The 22,673-nt window shown below is 45.5% G+C and overlaps 1 pseudogene; it reads left to right on the top strand.

Moving 5' to 3' along the window:
- Positions 1–6,170: 6,170 nt before the first annotated feature.
- LOC126204562 (5S ribosomal RNA) lies at positions 6,171–6,287 on the top strand (annotated as a pseudogene).
- Positions 6,288–22,673: the final 16,386 nt, after the last annotated feature.

Genomic DNA, 22,673 nt, shown 5'->3' with positions numbered 1-22,673 from the left:
ACAGCGGCATTTTGGAGGAGGAGTCTATGTTCAGACGTGTTGGATGTGGTGAGGCTGTATCAGTCTGTGTTTTGAGAAAGTTGTATCTAATGGGAGGTGAAATAGCCGCTAGTTCGCGTGTGTGAATTATTCACAGTTCCTAGTATCGGACACAGAAATATTTCGGCATCTGATGTCCTTGTTATTTTTCGGGTTGCGTGTGATACAAGCCGCACTTAGAAGGTTTCAGTGCGTAGCCATTGTGGAATTTATAGTTTGAGATACTGTGGAACTTTAACAGTTTTCTAAAGATAACTCATGCGTTTAATCGTGGTTTATTCAACCGCGTCCAGGTTCTTAAAAAACTCGGTCAGTCTCTGAAATTATTCTGAACTAAGACTTCCGATTTTTCTATATTGCTACTGGAAATAAACTCGAATTCGTGAAATTTTAACAAAATACGTGAGTGTGCACGTGATTTTGGCATAGCAAATCCTGCCAGCATTTATATCAAATCCTTTTGTGGAACATTGGATACATTGCGAAGAATGTGAGTTGCCACCCCACAGACGTAACATAGCCACACGTGTCTAATTCCAACACGTTCACGGGCGCCCATTGAAGTGTTTGTGCTGTGGAATGTGTGAGTAAATCTTTTCGTGCAGTAGCACATGGGGGCTCCTAGCTGACATAGAACTTGTGAACACTTTTAGAACTTTCATTTTCTGCAAGTTGATGAGAGAGATTGTATTTTATTTCGTCATCTACACCACATGCATATTCCAGCACAACCACCATGGTCACAGTAACGCAACACTGCCATCGGCAGTTCGTTATGTGCGCGATTTTTAAGTGATTCATTTGCTTGACCCAATGCAGTAACTTTTAACAAAACTGGTCGGAAAGCAACGTGTAGTTTCCGATGGAAACGTCACACTGAGTAAGATAGTAGTTTTTAATGCTGATGCATTAGCTCAATACTTAACAATCATAACCAACCGTTAGCTCGACGAAAGATCCGTACCCAAAGCTTGCACAGCACCACTATTCAAGAAAAGTAGTAGGAGTGATCCAATAAATTACCGGCCCATATCGTAAACGTCGATATGCAGCAGGATTTTAGAACATATATTGTGTTCGAAAGTTATGAATTACCTCGAAGAAAACATGAGTTTAGAAAACATCGTTCCTGTGAAACACAACTAACTCTTTGTTCACATGAAGTGTTGAGTGCTATTGACAAGGGATTTCAGATCGATTCCGTATTTCTGGATTTCCGGAAGGGTTTTGACACTGTACCACACAAGCAGCTCGTAGTGAAATTGCGTGCTTATGGAATATTGTCTCAGTTATGTGACTGGATTTGTGATTTCCTGTCAGAGAGGTCGCAGTTCGTAGTAACTGACGGAAAGTCATCGAGTAAAACGGAAGTGATTTCTGACGTTCCCCAAGGTAGTGTTATAGGCCCTTTGCTGTTCCTTATCTATATTAATGATTTTGGAGACAATCTGAGCAGCCATCTTTGGTTGTTTGCAGATGACACTGTCGTTTATCGACTAATAAAGTAATCAGAAGACCAAAACAACTGCAAAACGATTTCGAAAAGATATCTGAATGGTGCAAAAAGTGGCAGTTGACCCTAAATAACGAAAAGTGTGAGGTCATCCATATGAGTGCTAAAAGGAACTCGTTAAACTTCGGTTTCACGATAAATCAGTCTAATGTAAAAGCTGTAAATTCAACTAAATACCTAGGAATTACAATTACGAACAACTTTAATTGGAAGGAACACACAGAAAATGTTGTGGGGAAGGCTAACCAAGGACTGCGGTTTATTGTCAGGACCCTTAGAAAATGTAACAGGTCTACCAAGGAGAGTGCCTAGACTTTTCCCGTCCTCTTTTAGAATACTGCTGCGCGGTGTGGAATCCTTGCACATAGGACAGACGGAGTACATCGAAAAAGCTCTCAGAAGGGCAGCACGTTTTGTACTATCACGAAATATGGAAGTGTGTGTCACAGAAATGATACAGGATTTGGGCCGGACATCATTAAAAGAAAGGCGTTTTTCGTTGCGACGGAATTTTCCCGCGAAATTCCATAACCAACTTTCTCCTCCGAATGCGAAAATATTTTGTTGACACCGACCTACATAGGGCGAAACGATCACCAAGATAAAATAAGGAAAAGATACAGGTGTTGATGCTTTCCGCGCCCTATACGAGATTGGAATAAAAGAGAATTGTGAAGGTGATTCGATTAACCCTCTGTCAGGCACTTAAATGTGATTTGCAGAGTATCCATGTAGATGTAGATGTAAATGTAAATGTAGATGTAGACGTAGCATGCACACACACGCCCAACCGTGTTCCAAACAGGAAGAAACGTGAGGGACGGCGAGGCGACCCTTTGTCTCAGGAGAAAGCGGTCCTCGGCGCGCCGCTTCGCCATGTAATTCCATCTGTGCGGGATTATCCCGGCGGAGTGGAGCAGTAAAAAAGCTGCCAGTGGCAGCGATGGCGCCTCGCAGGGCCGGAGAGCGGCCACTCAGCCGTTAGCGGGGGAGGGCGCTGGCTGGCTGGCTTGTTTCCAGTGACGTGTGCCGCTCTTCCACCAAACTGTGTCCAGCAGAGTGCCGCACACCAGTTACAAGGGAGGAGCGGGCAGGCTGTCCCCCCCCCCCCCTTTTCTCCCTCCCTCCCCTACGCACTCTCTTTTCTCGGAACTTTGCCGCTGTACTCTTTCCGGCAACATGTTCAATTTCCTGCAGGGTGCCTTAAAAGCGTCCGTCTTTGTCCCTTCTCAGAACTGTCCCAGGCAGGACTCCAATATTTCTAGGACATTCATTTCTATTTACACTAACCACTGAGTGTGCCGAGGGTACTTATTACGACACTCAAGCACCAAAGAAACTGATATAAGCATTCGTATTAAAATACAGAGATATGTAAACAGGCAACGCCTATATAAGACGACAAGTGTCTGGCGCAGATTTTAGATATGTTACTGATGCTACAATGGCAGATTATCTAGATTTAAGTGAGTTTGAAAGTGATATTATAGTCGGCGCACAAGCGATGGGTTACTGCGTCTCCGTGGTAGTGATGAAGTGGTGATTTTACCGTAAGAACATTGCACGAGTGTAGCGTGAATGTCAGGAATCCGGTAAAACATCAGATCTCCGACATTGCTGCGGCCGGAAATAGATGCTGCAAGAGCGGGACCAACGACGACTGAAGAGAAACGTTCAACGTGACAGAAGTGCAACCCTTTCGCAAGATATCAATGCGAGGGCATCAACAAGTGTCAGCGTGGGTACCATTCTACGAAACATCATCGATATGGGCTTTCAAGAGCCGAAGGCCGACTCGTCTACCCTTGATGACTGCACTACACCAAGCTTTACGCCTCTCCTGGGCCCGTCAAAACCGACATTGGACTCTTGATGACTGGAAACATATTGCCTGGTCCGATGAGTCTCGTTTCAAGTTGTATGGAGCGGATGGACATGTACGGGTATGGAGACAACCTCTTCAGTCAATGGACTCTACATGTCAGCAGGGGACTGTTCAAGCTGGCGGACGCTCCGTAATGGTGTGGGAGGTGTGCAGTTAGAGTGATATGGAACTCCTGGTATGTCTAGATACGACTCTGACAGTGAGAGTCGTACATAAGCATTCTGACAGATCACCTGCATCCATTCATGTCCATTGCTCATGCCGACGGACGTGGGCAATGACAGCACGACAATGCGACACCCCACACGTCCAGAATTGCTACAGAGTGGCTCCAGAAACACTCTTCTAAGTTTAAACTGTTACGCTGGACACCAAACTCCCAGACACGAACATTATTGATGATATCTGGTATGCCTTGCAACGCGCTGTTCAGACGAGATCTCCATCCCTTCGTACTCTTACGGATTTATGGACAGCCCTGCAGGATTCATAGTGTCAGTTCCTTCCAGCGCTACTTCAGACCTTAGTCGAGTCCATGCCACGTCGTGTTGCGCCACGTCTGCGTGCTCCCGGTGGCCATACACGATATTGTTCTTTGGCTCTTCAATGTAATATTGGTAACAGTCTGTACTTCCCAGTCAAGCAAATTGCGAGGAAAGTAGACTGATTGACAGTTGCTACGGAGACATTGTCGGACAGGAATAATCATAGGCAATAACGGACGGCATGAAAAATACTACATACGTAACAGAGATGGAGTGGCATATTCGAAAAAGGAAAATGTTACATATTCCACCAGATAGAAAAGCACGACAACAGGCACAGTAAAGGTTGATATCGAAGTAAGGAATAAGCCCTCCTCGGGCGCTAATGCACATTTTGAACCGGTTATTCACGCTGGCTACCAAATTGTTAAGGAGTCCTCGGGGCATATTGTCCCCCTCCCCTCTCAAAGCACCGAGCGAGGTGGCTGCAGTGGTTAGACACTGGACTCGCATTCAGGAGGACAACGGTTCAATCCCGCGTCCGGCCATCCTGATTTAGGTTTTCCGTGATTTCCCTAAATCACTCCAGACAAATGCCGGGATGGTTCCTCTGAAAGGGCACGTCAGAATTCCTTCCCCATCCGTCCCTAACCCGATGAGACCGATGATCTCGCTGTCTGGTCTCCTTCCCCGAAACCAACCAACCAACCTCTCAAAGCGATTTTCAATCCTCGCACGGTTCGGGGAGAGGCGTTCACTAAAAGACACGTCTACCAAGAGCACTACAGGCATGCTCCGCAGGGTTTAGTTTCGACGAATATGCAGGCCATTCCATATGTTCTGCATCTTCACTTTCCAGTGTGTTGGACACCTCTGCGGTCCTGACTTGGCTGGCATCATCGTCTATAAATATAAAGTCTGTATCTACCTCACCTCTAAACAGACGCACGCGATCCAGAATAATCCCCCATGCAGTATCACTGTTTGGTTGTGGTTCCTCGGGCAAAGATATGAAGCAGTGCTTGGCCGTTGAGCATAATGCCTGCCCACATCATAACGCCTAAGCCATAAGGACGACTTTCATGAACATTCTGTTGTGTTATTTTTCTTCACTCTCCACACTAACTGATGACCAGAATAATTTGCCATAAAGAAGCGAGATTCGTCAGAGACCACTGTTGCTGACCCCAACAACATGCTGCCTACAGTATCGAACTTTCTTCGACGATGCGTGCTAGAAGTGAGATGCATGTAAGAGGCTTCCGAGCACACAGACCAGAGCGATTTAATTACTGTGAAATGTTTATAGCAGAGACACGCGTAACGGTATCAGTTGCAAGGTCTGCAACGATCTGGCTAGGAATCAGACGTCTATTCCCATTCTGCATAAGGCAGAGAGGTGGTCTGTCCGTGATCACCAGAATGCTTTCGCATAGCATTTCCAGTTTCAGCAAGAAATCAGTCGTAGTTGGTTCCAAGACATGAGAAAATACGGCAGCGGCGTCCTGGGTGGGAGGTGGGCAGACGTCGTGAATTTTGTAGGTGTGTGCAGCTGAAAACCCCAGTACCTCTAAAAAGTCCAGAGGTGCCATTTATCCAGCACTGTCAGGTGGTTGACACTGATGTTCATGTTGATCTAATAAGTATTGGATTCTAGCGAAGCAGTAATAACAAATATAATGTTTTTAAAAACGATTGAGAGCTGTGACTGCATCATAATCGAAACTCTTTGTCTTTATTCCTAAAGGGGGTAACCAAACACAAGCGAGAATCACTGCCTCATAGTTATCCAGACACGGTGTTCTCAGTACTTTATGTTCTCTCTCCATCTAAGAGTATCAGTCTCTGTCTTCACCTACAGTTCTTAATTTCACAGGTCTCTCTAGTATCACTGAAGTTATTCCCTGACGTATTAACACATGGGATACCAGCCTGCCCTTTCTTCTCCGTATGTTCCTTTCCTGGTCTATTCTCATTCCTTACCTTATCAGTCCACCTAATTTTCAACATTCTTCTGTAGCACCACATCTGTTACATTTTTCCCACAATGATGCCGTGCTTCAAAAGCGCATTCCCAGAAATGCCTCAGTTTCATGCTAAAAGACTTCGTTTGGTCAGGAATGCCCTCTTTTTCCCGTTCTAGTTTGCTTTTAATTTTTTTTTTGTCATATGTTATTCTGCTTTCAACGTTGCAGAATTCCACAATTTCGTCTACCATCAGTTTTTATGTTAAGTTCCTCGCTATACAGGCAACGGCCTTGCCGCAGTGGATACACCGGTTCCCGTAAGATCACCGAAGTTAAGCGCTGTCGGGCGTGGCCGGCACTTGGGTGGGTGACCATCCGGCTGCCATGCGCTGTTGCCATTTTTCGGGGTGCACTCATCCTCGTGATGCCAATTGAGGAGCTACACGACCGAATAGTAGCGGCTCCGGTCAAAGAAAACATTCATAACGACCGGGAGAGCGGTGTGCTGACCACACGCCCCTCCTATCCGCATCCTCAACTGAGGATGACACGGCGGTCGGATGGTCCCGATGGGCCACTCGCGGCCTGAAGACGGAGTGCTCTCCTCGCTATACACACTATTCATTACTTTCGTCTTTCTTTCGTTTACTGTCAGTCCATATTCTATTCTCATCAGGCCGTTCATGTCATTGAACAGATCTTGCAATTCTTCTTCAGCTTCACTGAGGATTGCAGTGTCACCAGAGAGCTTATAATTGGTATCCTTGAGTCCTGAACTGTAATCCCATTCTTGAACCTCTCTTTTATTTCCGACGTTACTTCTTCGGTGCTTCAAATGAACAGTAGAGGACGAAACACAGTATCCCTGTTTCACACCTTGCTTAATCCGAGCACTTTTTCTTGGTCTTCCATTTTTGGTGTTACTTCCTAGTTCGTGTACTTTCTGTTTATTATCCTTCTTTCCCTACGACTTACACAAATTTTTCGGAGAATTTCGATCATCTTGAACCATTTACAGTGCCGAACGCTTATTCTAGATCGAAAAATCTTGTCACCGTGTCTTGATTATTATGAAGTCTTGCTTCCATTTTCAAGCTCATAGTCAGAAGTGTCGTACTGGTGTTTTTACCTTTCGTCCTTTAACAGCTCCTGAAATTTATTTTCTGCATCTGCTGCTGTTACTGTATGATAAATTATTGACGTATCTTAAGAATATTTAATAGCATTTATTGTGCTTCTAGACCTTAAGTCGGACACACGATGTTATTTATGATTTTTTGAGCGTTCACCACCGTTTCTCGTGCCTGTCACGTATTTATAACGACACTCGAAATTCTCAGGTAGGGGTTGTCAGTAGTTTATGTGATACAGTTGGATCAGCAACTACTGTAACCAGCGACGTTTACTACACCTAGGACTACCTATTTCGGTGTGTTATGCTTTGATCAACGGATGGATTTATGTCAACAGTGCATGGACGTATTGTATTTATGGCATTGTCTTTCAGTGCTTATGGCCTACAGTATTTACAGCACATGTGTTTCTGGAAATTTAACAGGCGCCATGCTTCAGAACGACCACGCCCTTGTTATCCTGAAATATTCGTAAATGGTACACCGTCGCTTGTGGGACGCCAGGAATAAGATGCCTCTCACGAAAATATGTCGAAGCTGCTATGGCGCCAGGAGTATGCTAGGCGGCGCCTTCGGAGCAGGTGGCCATTGTGTACACACAGTGGCAGAACGACGTTCTCGCGTCAGATATGGTCCGGTTAAGGCCAAAAATTTTCATTGCTTATGTCTGGAGAAGAGCCGAAGGCGACATGTAGCTTGATGCGGCTCGCCACGAATTCGTCTTCTGTGCCAACCTCTTTATCTTAGAGTAGCACTTGCCACCTACGTCCTCAATTATTTGCTGGATGTATTCCAATATCTGTCTTCCTCTACAGCTCTATAGCTCCCTCTAGTACCATGGAGTCATTCCCTGATGTCTTAACAGATGTCCTATCATCCTGTCCCTTCTCGTTGTCATTGATTTCCACATATTCCTTTCCTCTCAGAGTCTGCGCAGGACCTCATCATTCCCTATCTCATCAGTCCACCTAATTTTCAACATTCCTCTGTAGCGCCACATCTCAAATGCTTCGCTTGTCTTCTGTTCCGATTTTCCCACAGTCCATGTTTCACTACCATACAATGCTGTGCTCCAAACGTACATTCCCAGAAACGTCTTCCATAAATTAAGGCCTATGTTAGATATTAAGAAACTTCCTTTCTTCCCAGTGCTAGTCTGCGTTTCATGTCCTCATTGCTTCGTCCGTCATTCGTTATTTTGCAGCCTAGGTAGCAGACTTCCTTAACTTCATCTTCTTCGTTACCATCAATGGTGATGTTAAATTTCTCACTGTTCTCATTTCTGCGATTCTCGTTACTTTCGACTTTCTTCGATTTACCCGCACTCCATATTAGATTGTTCATTCCTTTCAGCAGATCTGTAAATCATCTTCACGTACACTCAGTGTAGCAATGTCATTAGCGAATCGTATCGCTGATATCCTTTTACCCTGAGTTTTAATGCCGTTTCTGAACATTTCTTTTATTTACACCATTGCATATTCGATGTACAGATTGAATAATTACGGCGAAAGACTACATCCCTGTCTCACACCATTTTTAGACCGAGAACTTCGTTCTTGGTCGTCCACTCTCCCTCTTGGTTCTTGTACATATTGTATTTTACCCGTCTCTCCCTATAGCTCTCTCCTACTTTTCGCAAAATTTCGAACATCTTGCACCATTTTACACTGTCGAACGCTTTTTCCAGGTCGACAAATCCTATGAACGTGTCTTGGTATTTCTTTAGCCTTGCTTCCATTATCAACCGCAACCTCATAATTGACTCTCTCGTGGCTTTACCTTTCCTAAAGCCAGACTGATAGTCATCTAACACATCCTCAATTTTCTTTTCCCTTCTTCTCTGTATTATTCTTGTCAGCAACTTGGATGCATGGGCTGTTAAGCTGACTATACGATAATTATCGCACTTGTCAGCTCTTGCAGTCTTCGGAATTGTATGGATGATATTTTTCCGAAAGTCAGATGGTATGTCGCCAGACTCATACATTCCACACACCAACGCGAATAGTCGTTTTGTTGCACTTGCCCCAATCATTTTAAAAATTCTGATGGAATGTTATCTATCCCTTCTGCCTTATTCGATCTTAAGACCTCCAAAGCTCTTTTAAATTCTGATTCTAATACTGGATCTCCTATCTCTTCTAAATCGACCCCTGTTTCTTCTTCCATCATATCAGACAAAACTTCCTCACTCATAGAGGCCATCAGTGTACGGTTCCCAACTATTCGCTCTCTCCTCTGGATTTAACAGTGGAATTCCCGTTGAACCCTTAATGTTTAATTTCACAGAATGTTGTTTTGACTTTCCTGTATGTTCAGTCAGCCCTTCTGACAATCGTCTAATCGTCTCTTTTTCATCACATTTCCCATGCAGCCATTTCGTCTTACCTTACCTGCAGTTCCTTTTTATTTCCTTACTTAGCGACTTGTATTTCTGTGTTCCTGAATTTCCCTGAGCACTTTTTGTACTTCCTACTTTCGTCCATCGTCTGAGATATTCTGTTGTCCATGGTTTCTTCGCAATTACCTTCTTTGTACCTATGTTTTTGTTTCCAACTTCTGTGATTGCTCTTTTTAGACATGTTCATTCTTCTTCAACTGTACTGCCTACTGAGCTACTCCTTGTTGCTTTATATATAGCCTTAGAGAACTTCAAGATGATATCGTCTTTCAAAATGGTTCAAATGGCTCTAAGCACTATGGGACATACATTTGAGGTCATCAGTCCCCTAGACTCAGAACTGCTTAAACCTAACTAACCTAAGAACATCACACACATCCATACCCGTGACAGGATTCGAACCTGAGACCGTAGCAGGCGCGCGGTTCCGGACTGAAGCGCCAACAACCGCTCGGCCACAGCGGCCGGCTATCTCGTCATTTCTCAGTACTTCGGCATCCAATTTCTTTTTATACTGATTCTTCCTTACAAATCTCTTACACTTCAGCCTACTCTTCATCACTACTCAGTTGTGATATGTGTCTATATCTTATGCTGGGTACGCCTTACAAATGGTTCAAATGGCTCTGAGCACTATGGGACTTAACATCTGTGGTCATCAGTCCCCTAGAACTTAGAACTACTTAAACCTAACTAAACTAAGGACATCACACACATCCATGCCCGAGGCAGGATTCGAACCTGCGACCGTAGCGGTCACGCGGTTCCAGACTTAGCGCCTAGAACCGCACGGCCACACCGGCCGGCTACGCCTTACAATCCAGTATCTGATTTCGGAATCTGTCTGACCATGATGTAATCTAAGTGAAATCTTCCCGTATCACCCGGCCTTTTCCAAGTATACCTCCTCCTCTTGCGTAGCTGGAATTTATTACAGACCTCAATTAGACTTCCTCCTCTCTCATTCCTTGTCCCATGACCACATTCTCCTGTAACCATTTCTTCTGTTCCTCCCCCTACAACTCCATTCCAGTCCCCCACGACTAGTTAGATTTTCATCTCAATGTACGCATTGTATTACCCTTTCAATATCCTCATATACTTTCTCTATCTCTTCATGTTCAGCCTGCGACGTCGGCATGTATACCTGAACTATCGTTATCGGTGTTGGTTTGCTATCTATTCTGATAAGAACAACCCTGTCACTGAACTGTTCACAGTAATACCTACCACGTCCAAGCTTCTGACATTCCACGCCCCAACTCGCAGAACGTTATCCTTTCGTTGTTTGTTCAGTACTTTTTTCATGGTCACCTCCCTCTTGGCAGACCCCTCTCGGAGATTCGAATGGGGCACTATTACAGAATCTTTGGCCAATGGAGAGATCATCTTTACACTTTTCCAATTACAGGCCCCATGTCGTGTGGATTCACGTCAAGTGTCTTTAACGCAATGATATTCATTGCCTTCCGCATCCTAATGCCGTTGATCATTGCAGATTCTTTCGCTCTTAGGGACAGTTTCCGACCCCAAGGACATGAGAGTCCCCTGAACGTGGGTCATACCATGTTGAATATGCCGGTTTTCGTCCGATCACCGAAGTTAAGCTATATAGGGCCCGGTTAATACTTTGGTGGATGACTGCCTGGGAACACCATGTTCTGTTGGATATAAATGGCTATCTAAATTGCGTTACTTACCTGTTAAGAAAGATCAGTCTTGTGTAAACGAAGTCAACGTCGAAATATAATGGACTTGATTATATAATTCAAGTGTCACCGTAGGTAAATGGGTAAATACTTAGGAAGTGTCTGGTAGAGGGAGAACAAATATGTCTGATATAGAATGAACAACTGTACCATAAAGCATTCATCAAAAACAATCGTTCCATGTGCACGCACTACTGCCTGAAACCACACTGTCGAATTTACGAATGTAATGAAAGCCAAACATGAATATCGTAAGCTGCTAGTTTGTGTGTAGTACTCTGTAACAGGCTCCAGGGAAGTGTTGTAGGCAACAGATCAGTGTTACATACACTAAATAAAATTCATGTATATTTGGATGATTGCCGTAAGTTGTGAATACGTAATGTAAATAAATGCGCTTATTACAAGAAATGTAACAATATACACTCCTGGAAATTGAAATAAGAACACCGTGAATTCATTGTCCCAGGAAGGGGAAACTTTATTGACACATTCCTGGGGTCAGATACATCACATGATCACACTGACAGAGTCACAGGCACATAGACACAGGCAACAGAGCATGCACAATGTCGGCACTAGTACAGTGTATATCCACCTTTCGCAGCAATGCAGGCTGCTGTTCTCCCATGGAGACGATCGTAGAGATGCTAGATGTAGTCCTGTGGAACGGCTTGCCATGCCATTTCCACCTGGCGCCTCAGTTGGACCAGCGTTCGTGCTGGACGTGCAGACCGCGTGAGACGACGCTTCATCCAGTCCCAAACATGCTCAATGGGGGACAGATCCGGAGATCTTGCTGGCCAGGGTAGTTGACTTACACCTTCTAGAGCACGTTGGGTGGCACGGGATACATGCGGACGTGCATTGTCCTGTTGGAACAGCAAGTTCCCTTGCCGGTCTAGGAATGGTAGAACGATGGGTTCGATGACGGTTTGGATGTACCGTGCACTATTCAGTGTCCCCTAGACGATCACCAGTGGTGTACGGCCAGTGTAGGAGATCGCTCCCCACACCATGATGCCGGGTGTTGGCCCTGTGTGCCTCGGTCGTATGCAGTCCTGATTGTGGCGCTCACCTGCACGGCGCCAAACACGCATACGACCATCATTGGCACCAAGGCAGAAGCGACTCTCATCGCTGAAGACGACACGTCTCCATTCGTCCCTCCATTCACGCCTGTCGCGACACCACTGGAGGCGGGCTGCACGATGTTGGGGCGTGAGCGGAAGACGGCCTAACGGTGTCGGGACCATAGCCCAGCTTCATGGAGACGGTTGAGAATGGTCCTCGCCGATACCCCAGGAGCAACAGTGTCCCTAATTTGCTGGGAAGTGGCGGTGCGGTCCCCTACGGCACTGCGTAGGATCCTACGGTCTTGGCGTGCATCCGTGCGTCGCTGTGGTCCGGTCCCAGGTCGACGGGCACGTGCACCTTCCGCCGACCACTGGCGACAACATCGATGTACTGTGGAGATCTCACGCCCCACGTGTTGAGCAATTCGGCGGTACGTCCACCCGGCCTCCCGCATGCCTACTATACGCCCTCGCTCAAAGTCCGTCAACTGCACATACGGTTCACGTCCACGCTGTCGCGGCATGCTACCAGTGTTAAAGACTGCGATGGAGCTCCGTATGCCACGGCAAACTGGCTGACACTGACGGCGGCGGTGCACAAATGCTGCGCAGCTAGCGCCATTCGACGGCCAACACCGCGGTTCCTGGTGTGTCCGCTGTGCCGTGCGTGTGATCATTGCTTGTACAGCCCTCTCGCAGTGTCCGGAGCAAGTATGGTGGGTCTGACACACCGGTGTCAATGTGTTCTTTTTTCCATTTCCAGGAGTGTATTATATGCTACACTGAATTGTGAAGTATAGTGCAACTTAGGTAAACTGTAAAAGCAAAAACTATCGGCGAGTGTTATGAAGCAGACCTATGCATCATGTACAGTCGTACTATGAAAGAGCTACGAATGTTTGCCTTAAAAAATGTATAATATGATGTAAGAGTAAATATGTTAGATGTGGAAGGAAGGAGCAAGGGGGGCAGAGCGGGGGGGGGGGGGGGAGGGGTAGGAGAAAAGTCGATAAATATGGTCCAGAAGAGGGAGCCTATACTGCGGCTTATTTAATGGAAACCTTATTAGTAATGCCATTATGGTTTGGATTATGGTTTGGTGCCTGATTCGCTTTCGTTAGTCATTGTCAGAAGAAACGATGAGTCAAAGGCACCGCTTGTCAAAAATGATTCATGCGCCTACGCAAAAGAGGAGGGTGACGTAGTGAGTGGCTGAGGTTTAAAGCACCGTCAACTAGAAGATCGAGGCAGGTGAAGTACAATCTGGAACAGGAAAAGGCCGAGGTAGGAATCAGCCCTCAATTTTCCTTAGTCGATTTAGGAAAACAAATCTGAATGGCCATACAAGTCTTTGAATCACAGTATCTTAGAATGCCAGTTCTGATTCTTATTGTTGTGAAACTTCCTGGTAGATTAAAACTGTGTGCCCGACCGAGACTCGAACTCGGGACCTTTGCCTTTCGCGGGCAAGTGCTCTACCAACTGAGCTACCGAAGCACGACTCACGCCCGGTACCCACAGCTTTACTTCTGCCAGTATCTCGTCTCCTACCTTCCAAACTTTACATGCAGAACTAGGTCCGCAGGAGAGCTTCTGTAAAGTTTGGAAGGTAGGAGATGAGATACTGGCAGAAGTAAAGCTGTGGGTACCGGGCGTGAGTCGTGCTTCGGTAGCTCAGTTGGTAGAGCACTTGCCCGCGAAAGGCAAAGGTCCCGAGTTCGAGTCTCGGTCGGGCACACAGTTTTAATCTGCCAGGAAGTTTCGTATCAGCGCACACTCCGCTGCAGAGTGAAAATCTCATTCTGGAAACTTCCCTTATTGTTGTGTTACCTCGTTCAGCGCATCACTATGTTTTCTGTACGTACTCTGAAAGTGTGTAATTGTACTTATTTTCGGCCATAATGGCTACGTTTGTGAACCGTGACTGTGAGGAACAATTATTTATTTCTAATTTCTGCTGATTTTTATTATATGTTTAATCTAACATAATACAGCGCGTTTCGAACATGTTCTCTTCATCTTCAGGTGTTTATACATACCTGCTTGTAAATTTTGTTGTTGAAAGAGAAGTAATTATGTGATAGCATTAAATCAAGTACATATACAAGTTCTATGATTTCTGGTTTGCTCATTGTCTTATTTCTCAATAGGTTCGTTCTCATTATCTCAACTGTTTCATCGACAGGTACACTGCTGTAAGGGTTTACAATATCTAGGGATAGAAGCTTGAGTGCTTGTAAATTTTATTGTTAAAACGGCTGAAGGTGAACAGAACATGTTCGAAACGCTTTGTCTTATGTTAGATTAATCATAAAATAAAAAAAGTTAGTGGTAGCAGAAATTAGAAATAAATAATTGTGTAATTGTAGTTATTAGGCACGGTATGTAACGCGTTCCCCCTTTGTGGTTAGCTTGCTGTGCTCTGCAAGCAGACGGGGCCCACGACGGAGAGTGCCAGAGGACCGTGGCTGGCTGAATGGCATTCCTGCAGCCATTGATCGCCGCAGCAGCGGGTAGCCAAGGTCAGCGGGTCAAGTGCTGGGCGCTAACACGGAGGAGAGGACGGGGTACCAGCGGAGGGGCTCACGGGGCAGGCTGGCGCATCACAACGGAGCTCATCCGGAACCAGCACCGCAAAGGCGTCTGCCGCTGCCGGTGTTTGCCAACACTTACTCGTTCCTTCTCGTTCTGCCTACACGTTGTATGATGATTATAGTCATCAGAAGAAACTGCCGTATAATCAAGGTTTCAACGGCCGGATATCTTACAAGGGGGGCCGCATCTGCTCGCCATCTCAGATTTTGTCAAATTTATGGAATGTATTATAGCGTTTGGCCAGAAATGGAAGTGACAGAGGTGAGAGCTCCAGATGGAAAAGTGAGGGGAAAAAAAACAGCATTATAGGCTCGCGTCGGGCAGGGCATTTGCCATGTGTGTTAGCACTGTTTCCAGGCAGCGGTTGGCCCCACGAAAAGAATATCAAACATTAATCCGTGGGTCGTCGGGTCGAATCTCGATGGGGCAATTTTATTTTATTTTTAGTTTTTACTTTATTTACACTGCAAATAAACCGAAATGTGCAAAATGCTGTACTTACCAATATTTTAATAACGATCATGAAAAGGAGAAACAAAGGAAAATTTGGGATAGCCAATACATTTCCGAGAAGGGATTGTCCACGTGACTCTACAAATAACTTTTCCAAAAAAGAGATTGTCATTAAGATGTACAGGACATCGCATTCCATTACTTTCATTTTGATCTTCGACCAGCGTCGTTCGATGTTTGCTGCTAACTGTGCCATGAGACAGAACCTTTTACGAATGAAAACCAAGTTTGTTTTTCCGTAGAAACCTTAAAATAACCGTATAATTGTAAAACGAAGCGTTCATAACGTGTGCAAGACACCGAGAAAATTTCTGCTTCGACCGTTTCACGATGAGTATAGCCCCGGGTAATCGTGTACTGCACAGTAATGAAGAGATCTAATTGTATACGACTTGTCATATATGCCTTACAATCTTTTCGTGGAAATTTATTTGCGTAGTCCTCCAGGACGATGTAACTACAATTAATTCTTGGAAGTTTGTCTGGTAGACGAAATTTTCATTTTACCTTCCTTTTCATGCCTGTTATGAAAATATTAAGGGAAATCTGGTTTCGCAGGAGAGAGCGGATCAGCTTGTGGAAACGGGCCTAGGTCCATTAGTGTTAGTTATACAAGAACACATACAACTTTATTCCTCAAACCAATGCACAGTTTTCTCTTTAAAACAACAAAGATCAAATCACGGCTAAGGGCCCACGTAACTTCTCCAGAATAAGTTTAAATGATTGCTTTTAAAACACCGGGATTTACAGTAACGGCTGAAGGCTTTACTTAAGTAACGTTACAATATCTTCTAAGCTAAAGGCTGAAATAATATTTCAGATCAGCTAAGGAAATTCTTTAAAAGCTAAGTATTTACAAATTACGGCTAAAGGCCATATTAAGGAAAATTCAAGTTAATTCTTCGGCTGAAATCCCAATTTAAAAAAAAAAATTCTTTGCATAATAAAATAGAGACTTTAAAGATAAGCTTTTACACAGTACAACAGGAAAACAACTTAAGAAACTTGAAGTATCTTGTCGGCTGACGGCCCAAACAATTACTCAAGAATAATTAAAGACAACCTAAGATAAATTTTTAGAGAACAAGGCTGAATGCTGCTTCAAGAATTCAAGATAATTAAACAGAAACCATACAGACAAGGATTTACATTAAACAGAAACCATACAGACAAGGATTTACACATTAAAGCCACAGATTCTGAAACAAACGCTGCTGAAGGGCTAAAGACAGAGCAACGAGAATTTTAAATGAAACATGGCTGAAGGCCCAATTTTAAAGTTGTTATGAAGTTCGGCTGAAGGCCATATACTAAACATAAAACAGACAATATTATTACACGGCTGAAGGACTGACGTAGTACCTGCGACCAAATAAATTCACAATCACAAACAACAAACAGTGGTGCTCAGAAGTGTTCCAAGGGTCGGCCTGGTGAGACAAGCAGCCGAGCGGATTGCAGCACGACCGACGGACAGCTGACAAACCAACCAACCACCTAATCGATTCCCTTCCACCCGACCAACAGCACGACAACCAAAATTATCAGTGAAGATGAGGGTCGCAGCAGGATTATGTCTTAATAATAATTGGCGTATAGACACAATCAAGGCACAATAAACATTCAAAGAGAAAAGGAGAAGAACACCAGTCTGTCTTACTACATGCCGTGCCGGACAGCATCAATACAGCGAGGCAAACACACTGTTGCGAAACTACGTTAACGACCAGGACAGGTAACCGGAACATTAACGGCCACAAGACAGAAGATACCGCCGGTGCACGTCGCTAATAAATTATAATACATACAGGGAGATGGCTGCAAAATTTTCCGACTCCAACACACCATCACACTGCTGTTTGCAGGGACAGCCCAGAATGCAACAACCAGCAATCAACGAAGAGATGTCACAACGGTTGAACTTTCATGAAAGGTTCACTGATTACTCAACTCCATTATGGCGGTGGGCGACGAATTTAGCAGTTCTCGCAGCTAGTGCCACACCACACAACTCCGACCGCGCATGCACGCCACCAGCGGCGCTGGCCTGATCACACGCCACACAGACTTTCTCGCTGCTCCGCTGCAACCGACCAACTGCCACACACACCATGACACCGAAATATCACTGCCACACCAAAGACGTTACAGCAGTACTAGTATCGATAAACGCTGCTGCTGCAAATTCCCTTCATGTCCGCCTTTTTGGCAAGTAATCTCCACCGGGGAAGAACCTTAGGTTCAAATGGTTCAAATGGCTCTGAGCACTATGGGACTCAACTGCGGAGGTCATTAGTCCCCTAGAACTTAGAACTAGTTAAACCTAACCAACCTAAGGACATCACACACATCCATGCCCGAGGCAGGATTCGAACCTGCGACTGTAGCGGTCTCGCGGTTCCAGACTGCAGCGCCAGAACCGCGCGGCCACTTCGGCCGGCAAGAACCTTAGGCAGTCACGATAATAGCAAACAAGGAATTAAGGGCAACAACAATAATGCAGTCATCAAACAGCCATTGCAACGTCGTGGAGTTACAGACACCTCTGGAATTGGTATATATCATAAACATATACTTTCAATATGGAGGGAATTTTGAAGATTACCTGGACCACCTTGCAAGAAACACCACGGCGTTGCAGGGACGGAGGGTCATCATCACAGCAGATATGAATGCGAAATTCCAACTATGGTACAGCGGCACCAGAGACGCAAACGGCGAAAAGGCTGAAGAGCTGATCACGGCCCAACAGCTTGTTGTGGCCAATAAACCAGGGAATCCCCCTACCTATACAGGTGGAGGTGGGTTAGGGACTAACATAGATGTCACTTTGGCCACACCTAACGTAAATAGTAACATTAAAAGCTGGGTAGTTAAAGATCAACTAACCACAAGCGATCACCACCTGATCGTCTTTCACCTCAGTCACGAAGAGTGCCGCTGGGACCCAGGGTGGGAAATCCAATACAATTTCAATAAAACACATTGGGAGCGCCTAGCTCGAGAATGTGATGTTCCTCTATTGCCCGAGGATGACCTGGACGTGGATAGATACGCCGAAGAACTGGGGGGGTCGGTACTTAGGGCGGTAGAAGCTGCTGTGCCAATTAGGAGAAGGGCCGTAGCGGCCTCCCCATCACCATGGACCGCTGACCTCGAACGTTTGCGCCAGTCTGTGCGACGGCCGAGGAAGTACTACCAGCGAAGTGCCGTCTGGAAAGAAAAACACTGGCTGCAGCAATATACAGAAGCGAAGGACACATTTCAAAAACAACTGATAGAGGTAAAGATCAAAAGCTGGGAGGGCTACGTACTGAGGCAACTTGAAACTAACCCTTGGGGAGTTCCCTACAAGTTGGTCAAGGAAAAGATAAGGTCTCCGGCGGTCCTCTCCACAGTCAGAGAAGGCGGCAGAACAACAGAGTCCTGGCGAGAGACTGCCGAGGTCCTCCTGTGGACTCTGCTGCCAGAAGATGAGGAAAATGGAGAAACGGAGACCCAACAGCAAATCCGCAGGGCGGATCAACAAGAGTACACCAATGACACCAGGGTGTACCCGTTCTGTGAAGAAGTTGCTGCACACGTTGGGTCATTAAAACGGGGAAAAGGGCCAGGGCCAGAGGGTATAGTAGAGGAGGTGGTACAGTTCCTCGCCCCGCAGCTAATAGCACTTCTCACGGGGTTATTTAATGAATGTCTTAGGACCGGTAAATTCCCGAAGATCTGGTAAAGAGCAAACATGGTTATTATAAAAAAGGGCAAGGGCAAAGATCCCATGGAGCCGAAGTCCTATAGACCAATATGTCTCCTGGACATTATCGGGAAATTGCTAGAGAAGCTATTAGCTGACAGATTGACTGCACACAGGATGTTGTGCGGGATGAGCGACAGACAGTTCGGCTTCCGGCCGGGGCGACCGGCGTCTGACGCAATCGCCTTGGCGGCTGAGGTCTGCAGCTCAGCCCCGCACAAATACGTGATCGGCGTCATGGTAGACATCAGTGGCGCCTTTGACAACCTGTGGTGGCCCTCGCTCTTCTCCCGCTTGCGTGAGAAGGAGTGTCCAGGGCTCCTCTATGGCTGTCTGAGGAGCTGTAGCATGGACAGGGAGGTTTGGTTATTATCGCCTAGCGAAAAAAGCAAAACCATCACGAAGGGGTGTCCCCAGGACTCCGTTCTGCAGCCACTGTTTTGGGACGTTAATGTAGAGCCGCTATTGGAGAAACTACAACTCAGCGAGGACATGCTAGACGACCTCTGTTGGTCGGCAGCCGTAGCCGAGAAGACCTAGAACCTAAAGTAGAAAGAGCAATAACAATACTAACTGAGTGGTGCCAACAAGCAAAAATGAAGGTCGCACCGCATAAGTCAAAATACCTTCTTCTAAAAGGCAGTCTGATCAGAAACCCCACAGTCAGAATAGATGGAACACTAGTTCTCTGGCGTCGCGAAGCACTATACCTAGGAGTAATCATTGATGAAAAATGGAGCTACACATCCCACATAAAAACCATAACACCACGAGATCTCGAAACTCTAAATAATCGCATTAACATAGGACACAAAAGATTTCATCTGCCACCCGCACTGATCAAACTACCACAACAGCATCTTATCATAAGTAGTAATATGAGTGTGGGTTCTGGGCACACAGGTTCGCGAGATGATACCAGCCATGGCCGTGAGAAGGGTGCAGAGAAACATGATTATGTGATCTGTAGGGGCATACAGAACAACTCCAGGGGGGGGGGGGGGGGTCTATTGGGGCTGATGGTATTATGTCCATTAGACATAAAAATAAGAGAACAGGCAGCATGGCACTGATTTTCCAAAGGAAAGGTAGACAGGACTAGGGATATCTTCGGGGTTCAGGTAGGAGACATGCTTGCTGTTAAAAGAAGGGGGGAGGAGTTGTGGCAACTATCATGGGAAAACGAAGAAACTGGTAGAAGGGTCTTTCAACTGCTGCCTAACATCAAAGAGCGACTTGAGATGACTTACTTCGAGCCAAGTAGAGGATTACTGCACTTTATCGCGGTACATGGGCCATACCCGACATATATACGTCGGTTTGGGAAAAGAGCTACACCAGCGTGTGACTGTGGCGCTCAAGACGGTAGACCTGAGCACATCATCTATGACTGCTTGTTATACGATGTTGTGGTGCATGACCTAAGAACACAATTACCCAATAACGACACCTATGTCCTAATACGACGTGCCGATACCTTTAGTGTCCTTAAAATTCTGGCAAACGAGGTATCACAGAAGATCTTGAGAGACTTTCTAAGAAACCAAAATGGATAACAAAAAAAAAAAAAAACGGAATAGAGTGAGATGTACCCGCCATACCGCCGAGTGTGGAACTGGCCAGTCGCTTCACGACTGGAATCCGCCGCGCTACTTGACCAGGCCAACGGGAGCATCACCTCCCCGGCAATGACAACTGCACTCTTACTTTAAGTACTGGAACTTAATAGTAGTAGTAGTAGTTGTAGGTAGATTAGAACACTAACCAACACTAACAAGTAGGGACTGCAGCGACAATACAGACTTGGCCAGCCCAGTGCCAGGGGCACGCTCACTGGGTTTAGCTCGGTGAGCAAGCCACAAATAGTAGGTTTATACATTAACTGGCACACCTGTAATCGTTGCAGAATAGATCAGATAGAAACAGGATAGCTTAACAAAATAGATTAACCTCGCTCATAGATGAGCCAGTTGTTGGAAATGTTGAACTTGTAGTATAATATGAAGACCCACAAATTATTAAGGTGGTGGGTTGTTTGTATCTTCATATTGTATTGTGTTAAAAAAAAAAAAAAAAAAAAAAAGCACGCTGCTGCTGCTGCTACTGACAGAGACGAGTGAGCAACTCGTTCAGATACTAACTGAGGGAGGAATAAGACGCCACTCGATGGTGACAAAATACCCTAAAGGAAAAACGGCTTTAACGCGAGCCGACCACGGCACAGTAAGGAACATAATATACTGAGCATTTAGATTTATTTATAGTATAAGTAACACAAAAACTGCAAGTAAGCAACATTGCTCACAGAGGGATTCGATCCACCAACCACCGGTTTACAATTCTGTACTTTTCCGCACCACCATCTGCTGCCTCGAAACTAAGCTAAAGTAAATGGCTCATGCCGCGCCCGACTCGTGCCATAAAAGCTAAACACTTGCTCGTCAGGGGAGCTCCCATTTCGAATCACTTTCATTTCTCGACAAGCCCTACGTATTCCATAAAGTTGGAGAAAATCGGTGATGATGATAACGATGATCTGGGTTAGCGGGGCGCCAATTTTCGGAATGATAATGACATGGTGAGGACAACACCAACACCCTGTCCCCGGGCAGAGAAAATCCCCGGGAGTCGAACCAGGCACCCCGTGATCCAGGGGCAGCAGCGCTACCCGCGAGCTGCGGACGGTGATGACGAGTAGGCGGGTCCATTTTGTTAGCTGCTACAACAACTTCCGCGTTGTAAGGTCGTGGCACACGAAACTTTTCCGTTTCGTCAAGACTTGTACTGGACAGCTTCAGAGATCCTCGTGGTATCTTGCCAACTGGCGGCAAGAGTGGAACTTCGAGCATATCTCAAGATGTCCAGAGTGGTTTTGGACGATAGTTGGGAACGGAAAAGTTTCATGGACCACAACCTTACAACCCTGAAGATTTACCAGCGGCTAAAAGATATTGTGACATCATAGATCCTCGAAGCCTTAGTCCACAGCCGCAATGTTACGTCACTACCACGAAATCTTTCGCTGCTGAAGGTGACTCAGCCACCATTGCACGCTTGAGCTTCAACCACCACCGTACCGAAGTTTGTTCGAGGGCGTGCTGAAATGTAAAGCTCTGGAATTTATTATCTGAAAATTCTTAAAGCTTTTTAAATAAAACAGACGTTATTAATATTCTACATCTTTAGTTTTCATGTCCTCGTATTTATATCTCAATATAGACAATTTGGCGATTAACACATTTCTCGTGACAAGAGGCCTGTTGAATGATACCGCTAGTGTGGAATTTTGACTTTGCTGACGGACCACAACCACACCTCTGCTCGCAGCGCTTCATCACTATCAAAGTGAAGTCCTTAAAGGTGTTATTTAAGTTTTGAAAAATGATGAAAATCGGATAGGAGCAGGAATGGAGGATGATCGGTGACAGTGAACTCAAGTCGTCGGACTGCTGCAGATGACGCAGCGCATGTGTGTTGTCTGGGATTGTGATGCTAAAGAAGAGGGTGCCCCACGCATGGACGAAACTTTCCAATACGAAACTCGATTGCAGCACCCTCTTTCTCACACAGTTACGTTACACCCCGCTATATTACACGCTA

This window comes from Schistocerca nitens, chromosome 9, assembly GCF_023898315.1.
Source record: "Schistocerca nitens isolate TAMUIC-IGC-003100 chromosome 9, iqSchNite1.1, whole genome shotgun sequence".
NCBI lineage: Eukaryota > Metazoa > Arthropoda > Insecta > Orthoptera > Acrididae > Schistocerca > Schistocerca nitens.
Note: the sequence above shows the minus strand (reverse complement) of the source record. Positions and strands in the feature narration are given on the sequence as shown.